This window comes from Anomaloglossus baeobatrachus, chromosome 2, assembly GCF_048569485.1.
Source record: "Anomaloglossus baeobatrachus isolate aAnoBae1 chromosome 2, aAnoBae1.hap1, whole genome shotgun sequence".
NCBI lineage: Eukaryota > Metazoa > Chordata > Amphibia > Anura > Aromobatidae > Anomaloglossus > Anomaloglossus baeobatrachus.
This window is the reverse complement of record NC_134354.1, coordinates 759,094,627-759,108,752: the sequence shown is the minus strand read 5'-3', so window position 1 is coordinate 759,108,752 and position 14,126 is coordinate 759,094,627. Positions and strand designations below refer to the sequence as shown.

General features: G+C 45.8%; 1 protein-coding gene across 1 annotated transcript in view; it reads right to left on the bottom strand.

The window, feature by feature from the left end:
- MRE11 (MRE11 double strand break repair nuclease) overlaps positions 1–14,126 on the bottom strand; it is a 314,955-nt gene that overhangs the window by 203,389 nt on the left and 97,440 nt on the right. The gene's annotated exons all lie outside the window — the stretch shown is intronic.

Below are 14,126 nucleotides of genomic sequence, written 5' to 3'. Positions count from 1 at the left end.
TAAATCCAACGAAAAATATACAAAAATGTAGAAACTTTATTCAACGATTAAAAATCCAAGAAAAACATCATCGATTCCATGAAAACATCATGGCCTGACGCGTTTCGGACAGTTGGAATGTAGATAAGTCCTTAACCCTAGAACACGCAAGCAATTCAATCTACCATAGAAAACAAATGACCTAGCAGGCCTGCGAGGCCCCAGGTATGCGTTCTAGGGTTAATCATAAGCATAAGGAAGCATTGATGCTTATGATTAAGCACTTATCTACATTCCAACTGTCCGAAACGCGTCAAGCCATGATGTTTTCATGGAATCGATGATGTTTTTCTTGGATTTTTAATCGTTGAATAAAGTTTCTACATTTTTGTATATTTTTCGTTGGATTTATATTTTTTCTAGCCTGGAATTGGTGCTGAGTCCCGTCCTTACTCCTTAATATTGCCTCTACGGACCTGCCTTTCCGGTGGACATCCTGCATCCCATCTGAACTGAGCGGACACATATACGCGTGAGCTGAATTTTTCTTTCTTTATTCTTCCATACAGACCAGAGACATGTACATGGATCTGCATAGAAAATATGACTGCCTTTATTGCGGAAGTTTAGATACATTTATAGAAATCAGTTGGCTAGGAGCCAAGAATTCGTAACACGTCTCCTATTGGGTAGGCCGTAAAAGAGCTTATTCTGTGATATATGTATACTGTATACGTGTTTCCTCATTTATAGGGCGGCACGGTGGCTCAGTGGATAGCACTGCAGTCTTGCAGCGCTGGAGTCCTGGGTTCAAATCCCACCAAGGACACCATCTGCAAGGAGTTTGTATGTTCTCCCCGTGTTTGCGTGGGTTTCCTCCGGGTACTCCGGTTTCCTCCCACATTCCAAAGACATACAGATAGGGACTCTAGATTGTGAGCCCCAATGGGGACAGTGTTGCCAATGTATGTGAAGCGCTGTGGAATTAATAGCGCTATATAAATGAATAAAATTATTATTATTATTATTATTTATATTAAGCTATGTCAGCATGATTCACTTGTCACATTAAAGTCCCAGACTGTCTGGTGAGTCTTATGATGTCTGCTGAATGCAGATATAGGTGTGGTACACAGTTCAAGCACTATCTAAAATCCTGGGGTTTTTTTTGGATATCTTCATATAACCATTAAAACTCATAACAGTTCATAATCATGTCGATAACAATGGGATCTACTTGATCACTTCCTGGAGACTGTAATCATCTATTGCTCTATGTATGATAGTTTAGGGTACTTTCACACTTGCGTTTTTTTCCTTCCGTCACAATCCGCCCTTTTGGAAAACAGCGGAATCCGTTAACGGATTCCGCTGTTTCCTTTAGACTTGTATGGATGACGGATTGTGCCAAAAGGACCTGCGTTGCTTCCGCTGGGCGACGCTCCGTTGCTTCCACCCAGCGGGTTTCCTTCGGAAATCCTTAGGATTTCACTGCACATTCTCTCTCTGGCTCCCTGCACCCGTAACCAAGGTAAATATTGGGTAACCAAACAAAGTGCTTTGCCTAGTTATACCCGATATTTACCCTGGCTACGTGTGCAGGGAGCCCGACACTTCTCCGCTTGGCTCCGCCCCCTCCCGCGCTCCACTCCGCATGTATACACACACACACACTCACTCACCTGTCCTCAGCGCCATGGCCCCGCTTGGCTCCACCCACCCCGCACTCCGCCCCCGCACACATTCTCGGTGGCCGAGCGATCAGCTGATTACCCGGCGGCCGGCTACTGGGAGCGATCAGCTGATCACCCGGCGGCCGCGGCTACTAGAAGCGATCAGCTGATCATCCGGCGGCCGGCTACTGGCAGCGATCAGCTGATCACCTGGTGACCGGCTGCTGTGAGCGATCAGCTGATCACCCGGCGGCCGGCTACTGGGAGCGATCAGCTGATCGTTCACAATAGTCTGCCGCCGGTAAACTGTAAAAAAAAAAAAAAATCAAAATGGATTCCGTTGTTTTGCAGCATCCATTGCATCCGTTGTGCCACTATATGCAACACATCCGTTGCATCGTCACACAACGCAATGCAACGGATGCCGTTCAACGCAAGTGTGAAACTAGCCTTACTCCCATATATTGCAACTGCCATAAAGCACGCACATGAGAGGAGCGCTGCAGGAATTGTTGCGCATCGGGTCCGTTCCATCCATCTACTATATACAGACTATCATAAATAGTGTGACTATTTCACGGATGTTCAGGTTTTCTAAAAGCATTACGCTGTAATAACTCAGGAAAGAGCCTGTAAGTAAATTAGGCAAGTCTTACCTCGCCGGCTCCCATTCCTCATCTTGAATAATTCAAGGCCCGGGCAGCAAGCCATGCTTCTGTATGAGACGGCACGGTGGGCAATCGTGCGAGGTTATTAAGTGTGAATTATGAATACATATGTATCATCTCCATCCTGTGAGTGAGAAAAGTTCAAGGACCTACCCAAACCTAAAAACTGACGGGAAGCTCAGCAGGAGAAGCCCTGATCACTAAGATGGGAGAGTTCAAAAAGAAACAGTAATAAACCTAAACTATTAATTAAAGAGGCATTTCCATAGGATATGGTGAAGGCACATCGTTAGGCTGCGCAATTAGTTTATGACTTTGGACCCTTCCAGATTTCAGTTACAGTTCTGATTCTATCTTAAAGGGGACAGAGTGCTAATGTAGGTTTACCAACAATGCAGTTCCTCTGGAGAGTTGAGTGTTTCCTCCCAGTAGAAAAGTTAATAGGACCACCCAGGGCTAGACCCCCGCTCTACAGATGCCCCATCGCAGCACTGTACTGTTGTCACCATCTGATATGATACTGTCTCGCTCTCATCCAATTTCATTTTCAACATCTGATCTTTTTCTTCTCAAGGTACATCACTTTTGGGCTTACCCCCATTTGAAAACACATGAATGCAAGTCTGGTTCACAACACCTCACCAGACCAGTATAGGTAAGCTATAGCTGGCATTAATGGAATAGTACAGCTAGCATATATAGGAGGGGAGCGAATATGACTGGCTCCCCCCACAGCATGTGATCGAGAAGACTAAAGGGTGCTTTACACGCTGCAACATCGCAAATGATATATCGTCGGGGTCACATCGTTAGTGACATCGCAACGTGTGACACCAAGGAGCGACAATCAACGATCGCAAAAATGTCAAAAGATGTTGATCGTTGACACTTCGCTCCTTTCCATAATATCATTGGTGGGGCTTGCAGCTGGTTGTTCCTCGTTTCTGCGGCATCACACATCGCTATGTGTGACACCGCAGGAACGACCAACATCTCCTTACCTGCCTCCACCGGCAATGCGGAAGGAAGGAGGTGGGCGGCATGTTCCGGCCGCTCATCTCCGCCCCTCCTCTGCTTTTGGACGGCTGCCGTATGACGCCACTGTGACGCCGAACGCACCTCCCCCTTGAAGGAGGGATTGTTCGGCGGTCACAGCGACGTCGCAGAACAGGTATGTGCGTGTGACGCTGCTGTAGCGATAATGTTTGCTACGGCAGCGATCACCACATATCACACGAGCAACGGGGGTGGGTGCTATCGCGCTCGACATCGATGATGCAGCGTGTAAAGCACCCTTAACAAGCAGTCTAGGGCCCTGTGCGCACTAGAAAAAGGATTTTTCTCAAGAAATTTCTTGAGTCTGAAAGATTAGCGCACTTGCGTTAAAAAACGCACCAATAAGGCACCAAAAAACGCATGCATTTTTACCACATTTTTGATGCGTTTTTTTCCGCAGGTTGGTTCCTGCGTTTTTTTACTATTATCTATGGCAAAACATGCAGGTACCTGCAGAAAAGAAGTGACATGCTCTTTCTTTTTCTCAAGAAATTCTGCAAAGAATGTTCTTGAGAAAAAAATGCAGTGTGCGCACAGGTATTTTTTTTTCCATAGGTTTTGCTGGGGAATGTCTGCAGAAAGGTTACGAACATTTTTTTCAAGAAATTTCTACAGCAAAAACGCAAAAAAAACGCAGTGTGCGCACAGGGCCTACCAGAGATTAACTCTTGTTAGCCTGTCTAAGTTTGTGGGCAAGTGTAAGGAGACTCGACGCCCGATTCTCCTTACACTTTAGTTTAGGTTCACATTTCCGTTGTATTAAATCCGTTAGGTCCGTCATTGTGACTGATCCGTCGTTTTTTAGATGTCAACTGACGCAACGGATGTGTAATTTCACAGGATTCCGTTCACAGGAATCCTGTGAAAAAACTGATCTGTTGCATCCGTTACACCCGCTGTGCGTCCGTTTTGTGACGAATCCGTCATGATCCGTTTGTGTTTGGGACAGCCCAGTGGGTGTGCCAAACATGCTGGGCATGCTCAGTAGAGCATGACGGAATCCAGCACCATAGACAAACATTACAAGCTTGACGGATTGCAACAGATTCCTGCGCGGTGCGTTAATTTTGACGACCCAAAAAACGTTACATTCTGCGATGTTTCCGCCCGGCGGTCAGTCCAAAGACGACTGATGCACCGCGCAGCGGATGCAACGCAGCGTCATCAGTCGCAATCCGTCACTAATACAAGTCTATGGGAAACAACGGAATACGCCAAACGGATTCCGTTGTTTACCAGAGCCGCGGATTGTGACTGATACAAATTGACGGATATGTGAACCTAGCCTTAACACAGATATCAGAGAAGACCGCAGAATCTGGAGTTTGCACAGATGCTGACGGCGCTATGACAATTGCCAATGCCTGCAAAAATCTCCTTGTGACAGTTTTTTCTCTTATTTTATTTCTGAAGCTCTCCTTAACAGTTTTTATTCTTTCACAAAATAAAAGTAAAATAACGCCATATGGTTGCAGAGATTGAGCCCGTTTAGTGTCCTCTATTATGCTAATTTTTCCAGTTTTCGCCAAGGGGGGCACTGCTGAAAGGATAATTGCAGCCTACACAGCCGCTCCCAGAGAACTCAGAGAGCAACGCAAAAAAAATAAAAATTAACATATTGGCCGCACTAAATAAAAAGTGCCCACATCTCCGCTATTTTAAAAAGCAAAAAAAAAAAAAACAACAACAAATACTCAGGGGAGCAGCAGGAGTGAAATAAAAACTAAATCTGACAACTTATGACTTGGCAGATGATGGCTGGGTTATTCAGCCATCATCTGGCTCTTACCATTGCAGGCTGAGCAGAGCTGCGGGCACAGCTATTAACCCGGTAAATGCCGCTGTCAATCTGTGACAGTGGCAGTTACAGTGCGCCAGTCTAACAGCTCAGCAGTGCAATTGAGGGACGCCGATAGGTCTGCTGAAGCACCCTGTCACTGTCATGATGGTTCTCCTGTGAAAGTGATCCCGTAGCTGGCTTTCATAGGAGACTGTGATTTTTCCTGTATACAGAATTGCTGTATAAAACCCACCACTGATTGGCAGCTTCCTGTGTACATTATCAGCAATCAACCAATCAGTGGTGGGGGCGGGGTTACCCAGATTAGCCTGACTGATCTGCATGTAAAATCTAGTCCTGTAGTAATAATATCCTGTTAAGAAAAAAATTGTACTGAAGCTACAGCATGCAACCTAGTCAGTGACACATCCCTTGAATCAGGCTCTTTGCCCTTACATTATGCTGCTGTTACGGACGTGTCACAGCCTGTTATGGAAGGCTCACGGCTGGCTGACAATACAGTAGCAGTGAGTGTTAGAAAATCCCAGAGATTGGCAGCACGTGTGTTATCTGACACCAGCGGACTTTATGACCCTGGAAACTGTCAGTTTTGTCTCTCAGTTGCCAGCCTCTGACTCCCTTTATAAACCTCACCATGGGGATATTTGGGTGCAGTTTATAGTTTGTTCCCTGTTGCATTCTGGAGAAGTCGTGTTGTTCTGTTGCTCCAGACGTCTGTAGTTGCTGCAGCTCAGATAAATGTGGTCTTTGCCATCTACCAGGGCTCTCGTGATAGCAGTTGTGTTTCCCCTGTATTGTTGTTCCCTTGTGTCCTCCTTTGGTGTAAGTGGTGTTGACTTAGCACTCATACCCTCCATCCTTACTTAGGGCCCATTTGCTAGGGTGAAATAGGGGGCCAGGTATCCAGCTCGGAGACACGTAAGGAACCTGTATAGGTTTGGTGAAGGCAGTGAGGGTGAGCTGCAGGGGTGTTGTCAGAGGTCACCACTTCCCCCATTCCCTAGCTATAAGGCATTCCTTGTGTGTTGTCCTTTACATTCGGTATAGCTTCTATCCCCAGCCGTGGCAGCTGCTCTCAGATTACATATTGAAAACTGCTGACAGATTTCCTTTAAATATATTTTTACTAATATATAGTAAAAAAAATTCACACTGGTTACCATACTAGGCTCAAACCTCTTGTTCAATATAGAATCATTGAATGATAGAGTTGAAAGGGACCTCAAGGGCCATCGGGTCCAACCCACTGCGAGTGCAGGCTTCCCTAAATCATCCCAGCTATATGTTTTTCCAGTTTCCTCTTGAAGATTTCCATTGATGGAGAGCTCATCACCACCCGTGGTAGACTGTTTTATCTCTGACTGCCCTCACTGTCAGAAAGTTTTTCCTAATGTCTAATCTGAATCTCCTTCCTTTTAGTCTCATCCCATTGCTTCTTGTACTTCCTTGTGCTAATGAAAATAGGTTGGTTCCCTCTGCACTGTGACTACATTTCAGATATTTGTAGACCGCTATTAAGTCTCCTCTCAGCCTTCTCTTTAGTTCTTTCAGCCATTCTTCATAGGACATGGGTTGCAGACCTTCTACCATCTTGGTGGCTCTTCTATGGACTTGCTCCAATATATCGGTCTTTCTTGAATTGGGGTGCCCAGAACTGTACACAGTATTCCAGGTGGGGTCTGACCAGGGCAGGGTATAGGGGAATAATGACCTCTCTTGATCTAGATTCAATGCTTGTTTTCAGCAGCCTCATTATCACACACAGGATTACAATGAAAGAAAACATATCTATATACAAAGGATCCACCATTCAAAATAGATGTCACAGCTCACCTCCTCCACCTACCTTCACAATTAATTTTATTAAGAATGCATTAAGAATGCGCTCAGTATATATTCCTAAAATCTGCAAGACTCTTGATTTGAAATTTATTAATATAGACTGGGATATAAAAAAACATAAAATAAAAAAATAATAATTTAACAAAAAACCTTGACATTTTCTGGTGACATTCCGTTTAAAGGGAATTTGCTTTTGAAATCCGTGGCTGCCATTACTAGGAAGGAATCTATGGAAGCCTGGGGTTCTGCAGAGGCGACTTTCAGAAAAAAAAAGTACTACAGAAATTTGCATTTACAAGAAGAGAAATAAATAATCTTGTTCCAATGAGCCGAGTAAAATTTGTGCGGACAGAATCCCCTCCGCTCCGTCCATAAACCGGGAGTCCAAAATAGAAGTTGTAACGCGGTTACTGCGATTCACGTTGTGCCTCGGAGACGTCGGTGACGGAGACAATCTTATAATCGAGCGATACAAGGTGAACATGTGCCGGGCGGATGACAAATAACCACACAGAACATTATTAGCCACAAGAGAGGGAACAAATGTCAGCGAGGACATGGAGCCTCCGCAGAGACTGCACAGCCGAGCCCCACCGCGTTCCCAGACGTTCCATTTATCATCCATCTTATTAAGTGACAAAACGCCGTGTGATACTGTTAAAAGGCAAGTAAAGATCATTTACACCGCTGAGCTCGGAGGATTAGACGACAGCCAGCGCCAAAGCACAGCGAGCCTTTTCTATCATAACTAACAGGAAAACTTCACAAAGAGTTTTCGCAGCAGTTTTGTTCGCAGATGTGAGAAAAGTGAATGTACAGGGTAACGAGCAAAGACAAGCCTCCTATAGATCAGGTGCGGGATATTAAGGGAACAATGACATATTGAAAACCTAATGTCTATCTACAAGGTGATAAGGGTCTAATATTTGGGAACCTCACTGCCCCTATAGAATGTAGCGGTGGCCTCACCCATAGAATAGAGCGGTGGCCTCCCCTATAGAATGGAATGGTGGCCTCCCCTATAGAATGGAATGGTGGCCTCCCCTATAGAATGGAATGGTGGCCTCCCCTATAGAATGGAGAAGTGGCCTCCCCTAGAAAATAGAGTGGTGGACACTCCAAGAGAATAGAGTGGTGACCTCTCCCATAGAATGGAGCGGTGGCCTCCCCCTGAGAATAGAGCAGAGGCCTCCCCAATATAATAGAGTGGTGACATCCCCAATTATAATAGAGGGGATGACCTCCCCTATAGAATGGAGCGGTGGCCTCCCCTAGAAAATGCAGTGGTGGCCTCCCCTATAGAATGGAGCGGTAGACTCCCCTATAGAATGGAGCGGTGGCCGCCCCTATAGAATGCAGCGGTGGCCTCCCCTAGAGAATGGAGAAGTGGCCTCCCCTATAGAATCTAGGGGTGGCCTCCCCTATAGAATGGAGGGGTGGCCTCCCCTACAGAATCTAGGGGTGGCCTCCCCTATAGAATGGAGGGGTGACCTCCCCTATAGAATGGAGGGGTGGCCTCCCCTATAGAATGGAGGGGTGGCCTCCCCTATAGAATGGAGGGGTGGCCTCCCCTATAGAATGGAGGGGTGGCCTCCCCTATAGAATGGAGGGGTGGCCTCCCCTATAGAGTGGAGGGGTGACCTCCCCTATAGAGTGGAGAGGTGGCCTCCCCTATAGAGTGGAGAGGTGGCCTCCCCTATAGAGTGGAGCGGTGGCCTCCCCTATAGAATGGAGGGGTGGCCTCCCCTATAGAATGGAGGGGTGGCCTCCCCTATAGAATGGAGGGGTGGCCTCCCCTATAGAATGGAGAGGTGGCCTCCCCTATAGAATGGAGAGGTGGCCTCCCCTATAGAGTGGAGCGGTGGCCTCCCCTATAGAGTGGAGCGGTGGCCTCCCCTATAGAGTGGAGCGGTGGCCTCCCCTATAGAATGGAGGGGTGGCCTCCCCTATAGAATGGAGGGGTGGCCTCCCCTATAGAATGGAGAGGTGGCCTCCCCTATAGAGTGGAGCGGTGGCCTCCCCTATAGAATGGAGGGGTGGCCTCCCCCATAGAATGGAGGGGTGGCCTCCCCTATAGAATGGAGGGGTGGCCTCCCCTATAGAATGGAGGGGTGGCCTCCCCTATAGAATGGAGGGGTGACCTCCCCTATAGAATGGAGGGGTGGCCTCCCCTATAGAGTGTAGCGGTGGCCTCCCCTATAGAATGGAGGGGTGACCTCCCCTATAGAGTGGAGGGGTGGCCTCCCCTATAGAATGGAGCGTTGGCCTCCCCTATAGAATGGAGGGGTGACCTCCCCTATAGAATGGAGAGGTGGCCTCCCCTATAGAGTGGAGCGGTGGCCTCCCCTATAGAATGGAGGGGTGGCCTCCCCTATAGAATGGAGGGGTGGCCTCCCCTATAGAGTGGAGGGGTGGCCTCCCCTATAGAGTGGAGGGGTGGCCTCCCCTATAGAATGGAGGGGTGGCCTCCCCTATAGAATGGAGGGGTGGCCTCCCCCATAGAATGGAGGGGTGGCCTCCCCTATAGAATGGAGGGGTGGCCTCCCCTATAGAATGGAGGGGTGGCCTCCCCTATAGAATGGAGGGGTGGCCTCCCCTATAGAATGGAGGGGTGGCCGCCCCTATAGAATGGAGGGGTGGCCTCCCCTATAGAATGGAGGGGTGGCCTCCCCTATAGAATGGAAGGGTGGCCTCCCCTATAGAATGGAGCGGTGGCCTCCCCTATAGATCAGGTACAGAACCTATATCAGGTTTTCACCCCAGTTACCAGAAAATGTAATTCCCCCCACAGCCTCCAGAGATCCTCGAGAAGAATACAGACACTTTTCTTTATATGTTATCACCCCTGTTACCAGCTAGGCTATGTGAGCACGCTGAGTTTTTGGTTGTAGACATTTTCTGCACCAAAAACTGCATATTGTAACAGAAAAAGGCACAAAAAAAGCATGCATTTTTAAGTGCTTTTTGGTGCGTTTTTTGTGAAATCAATGGCTGGAAGAGATACAAAACGCAGGAAAAAAAACACACCAACAATTGACATGCTGCTTTTTTTTCTGCACCAAAAACCGCAAGGAAAAAATAAGCAATGTGCACACAGCACTTCAGAATTCTCAATGGCTTTGCTGGCATAAGGACAGACAGGCGGTTTTGGGCAACACACCTCACCAAAAAATGCAACGTGCGCACAAGGACTTAATGTAATTTCTCCTGGTACAGCCTCCAGAGAACCTTGAGGAATATACAGAAACCTTTCTTCATGTTATCACCCCTCCTTCCAATCACTGTCATGTTCCCCTTTACAGTGATTCCAGGGGAGGACACAGAAACCTTTCTTCATGTTATCACCTCATCTACCAATCAGTCATTTTCCCCTTTACAGTAACTCCAAGTGAGGACATGGAAACTTTCATAATGTATCACCCCTCTTACCAATTAATATAATTTTCCCTTGTACAGTCTTTAGTGATTTCAAGGGAGGACACAGAAACCTTTCTTCATGTTATCATCCCTCCTTACAATCACCAAAAAATGAGACAAAAATCCATTTAAAAAAATGCAGCGTGCGCACAAGGCCTTAATGTAATTTATCAAGACTCAACCTCTAGAGATCCTTGAGAAGGATACACAATCCTTTCTTCAGGTTATCACCCCTCCTTCCAATCACTGTCATTTTCTCTTTAGAGTGACCCCAAAGGAGGACACAGGAACCTTTCTTCATGTTATCACCCATCTACTAATCACTGTCAATTCTCCCTGTGCAATGACCCCAGAGGAGGACACAGAAACGTTTCTTCATAATGGCATCCATCTTACCAATTACAGCCCTTACTATCCTTTCCACATACAAGAAACTGGAAAACGTTTATGAAGCTTCGTTTTGAGTAAACTTCCACCATAATTCAGAGCCGAGATGTTTACTACTGGAAGTGATGTAATATTCCTCCTTTGTGAAAGATTTTCAGCTTTTAGTATGCGTGGGAGGGGGAAATAAAACAAGGAGAGAGAATCATAAAGTTACAAAGAGTAAAGAACACAGGTAGAGGGGAGCTCGAAAATATCTATTGGAATGACTTAACCCATTCACTGCCATGACAATTTTCTCTGTTTTGAGAAATACAAATGAAACATGAAATCAGAAATTTTTGGACGAAAGCAGACAAATTCATGAGATTTTATATATATATAATATATATATATATATATATATATATATATATATATATATATATATATATATATATATATATATACACACATATACATATATATATATATATATATATATACATATATATATATATATATACATATATATATACTAGTTGTACTACCCAGATTCGCCCGGGCTAATAAGTGTTGTTAACAAAAGAGTGTATTAACAAAATGTATTCTGCACACAAAAACCACAAAACAAATAAATAGAAATGTAATTATTAAAAGGCAAAAACTAAGCTAATAGAAGCATTTCACAACATATATTTCAACACCACAGATATTCCACACAGATTTAACTAAATTGGCCAAGTAATGTGCTCCGTCTGTCTCTTTCCCAGTCTGTCTCCCCGCCTCTTTGTCTGTGTCTTTTCCTGTCTGTCTCTTTCCCTGTCTGCCTGTCTTTGTCTGTCTCTATTTCTCTGTCTCTTTCCCCGTCTGTCTCTATCAAGGTCTGTGTCTTTCCCCATCTATCTTTGTCTGTCTCTCTGGCTGTCTCCTCCTTCCCTGTCTGCCTGTCTCTGTCCCTGTCCCTGTCTGCATGTCTGTCAGTCTCTTTCCCCATCTGTCTCTTTCCAGGTCTGTCTGTTTCCAGGTCTGTCTCTGTCTGTCTTTTTCACCGTCTTTCTCTGTCTGTCTCTTTCACCGTTTGTCTTTGTCTCTTTCTTTCCCTGTCTCTCTCTCTCTTTCCCCATCTGTCTCTCTCTCTGTCTGTCTCTCTCTATCCGTCTCCCCACCGACATCTTATTACCTCACATATAAGCTTCTTATACTATGGATGTCTTTTGTTGCTATAGCAACCATTCACAGTACCTACTAATAACCTGTAGTTCCAGGCTCCATTTACTTTAATGGAGGCATGTTTTTTGGAGAGTAACTATAAAGCGCGGGGTTAAATTTTCCTGTCAAAACATAGTCTACGACGTTCTCTGGGTCACATGAGGTGTGTGTGCAAAATTTTGTGATTGTAAATGCGACGGTGCGGATACACTTTTCGTTTTACTTTTTCTCCATTATGTAGATAGGGGCAAAATTGATTGGTAAATTGGAACGCGCGGGGTTAAAATTTCGCCTCACAACATAGCCTATGACGCTCTCGGGGTCCAGACGTGTGAGTGTGCAAAATTTTGTGGCTGTAGCTGCGACGGTGCAGATGCCAATCCCGGACACGCACGCACGCACGCACGCACACAGCTTTATATATTGTGTATATATATATATATATATATATATATATCATAGCTCCAGCGCCAACTCTTGAGCAGTCCTCCTCTGTGTATCACAAAACTTGTGATAAATTACGAGCTCTGATGAGGGAAGAGAGAGTCAGGATTTGGCACCGAAACCAATATCCAGATGACAGCGCAAAGGGCAGAAGTCTTGAAAAATCTGTCTCAATGCTGCCAATATTGAGTCTTTCCATAAATATGATGTATGCAATGCTCATAATTGTACTCCAGTAATCAGGGAAACATCCGACTAAAGCGGGCTTTACACGCTACGATTTCGCTACAGCGATCTCGTTGGGGTCACGGATTTTGTGACGCACATCCGGCCGCTGTAGCGATGTCGTAGCATGTGACTCCTAGGAGCGATTTTGGACCGTTGCAAAAACGTCCAAAATCGCTCCTCGTTGACATGGGGGTCCACTGCCAGTTATCGCTGCTGTCGCAGGGGCGAAGTTGTTCCTTGTTCCTGCGGCAGTGCACATCGCTACATGTGACGCCGCAGGAACGAGGAACTTCTCCTTACCTGCCGCCAGCCACAATGCGGAAGGAAGGAGGTGGGCGGGATGTTACGTCCCGCTCATCTCCGCCCCTCCGCTTTCATTGGGCGGCCGCTTAGTGACGTCGCTGTGTCGCCGAACGGACCGCCCCCTTAGAAAGGAGGCGGTACGCCGGTCACAGCGACGTCGCTATGCAGGTATGTGTGACGAGGGTGCCAGATTTTGTGCGCGACGAGCAGCGATATGCCCGTTTCGCACAAACGATGGGGGTGGGTCGCATGCTAGCGATATCAGGCCGGATATCGCAGCATGTAAAGCCACCCTAAGCCTACATTCCAACAATGAGTTTTTGAAGTTTCAGAATTTATGCGCCTATTGTCTAAATTAGATTACTTGCCCTTTTTCATTGCATTTTTGAGCATTTTTAGATGTGTTTTTATTGCTTTTGACGCTACTTTTTTTGTGTCTTGTTGGTGTGCCATGCTTTGTTTTTGAAACTTTCTGGTATTTGCATGCACATTTTTACCAGCATCTAATGCAAGTATATAGGATAAATCTGCACATAAAACTCAGGGCACCCACTGGAGAGATGACTATATTGCGGATATGAAACACAAACTACAGGTCAGTTTACTTTAAAGAATAAAGGGGGTAAGGCCGGGCTCTATTGCAAAAGAAGGGAGGTGCTTAAGGGAAAAAAAAAAACAAAAAACTACAATATGGTAAAAATTCCAAACACTCAATAGGACAAGTGACAATAGTAATACAAACGTGTTTTATTGATAGACTATCTGCAAAAGGGAAAAGTAACGCCTCAACCAGAAATAGAGCAAAGCCAACGTTTCGGCCAGAATCGGCCTTTGTCAAGGTTTTGCGTATCATAGAGTGGTGAACAAGACGAATTGGACGTCTAAACACCGTATCATAGAGGAGGCGTCAATTTTCGTAGATACTTTGCAATACCCAAGGAGGCACGGAAGAAAAGTAGAGGGAGAGAGGAGATGCCTTGGCAGCAGGAGGAATGGGGACCGGGTCCCAGAAGTCAGTGGTGGCAGCAGGGGAAGCCTCCTTGGGCATTGCAAAGTACGAAAATCGACGCCTCCTCTATGATACCGTCTTTAGACGTCCAATTCGTCTTGTTCACCACTCTATGATATGCAAAACCTTGA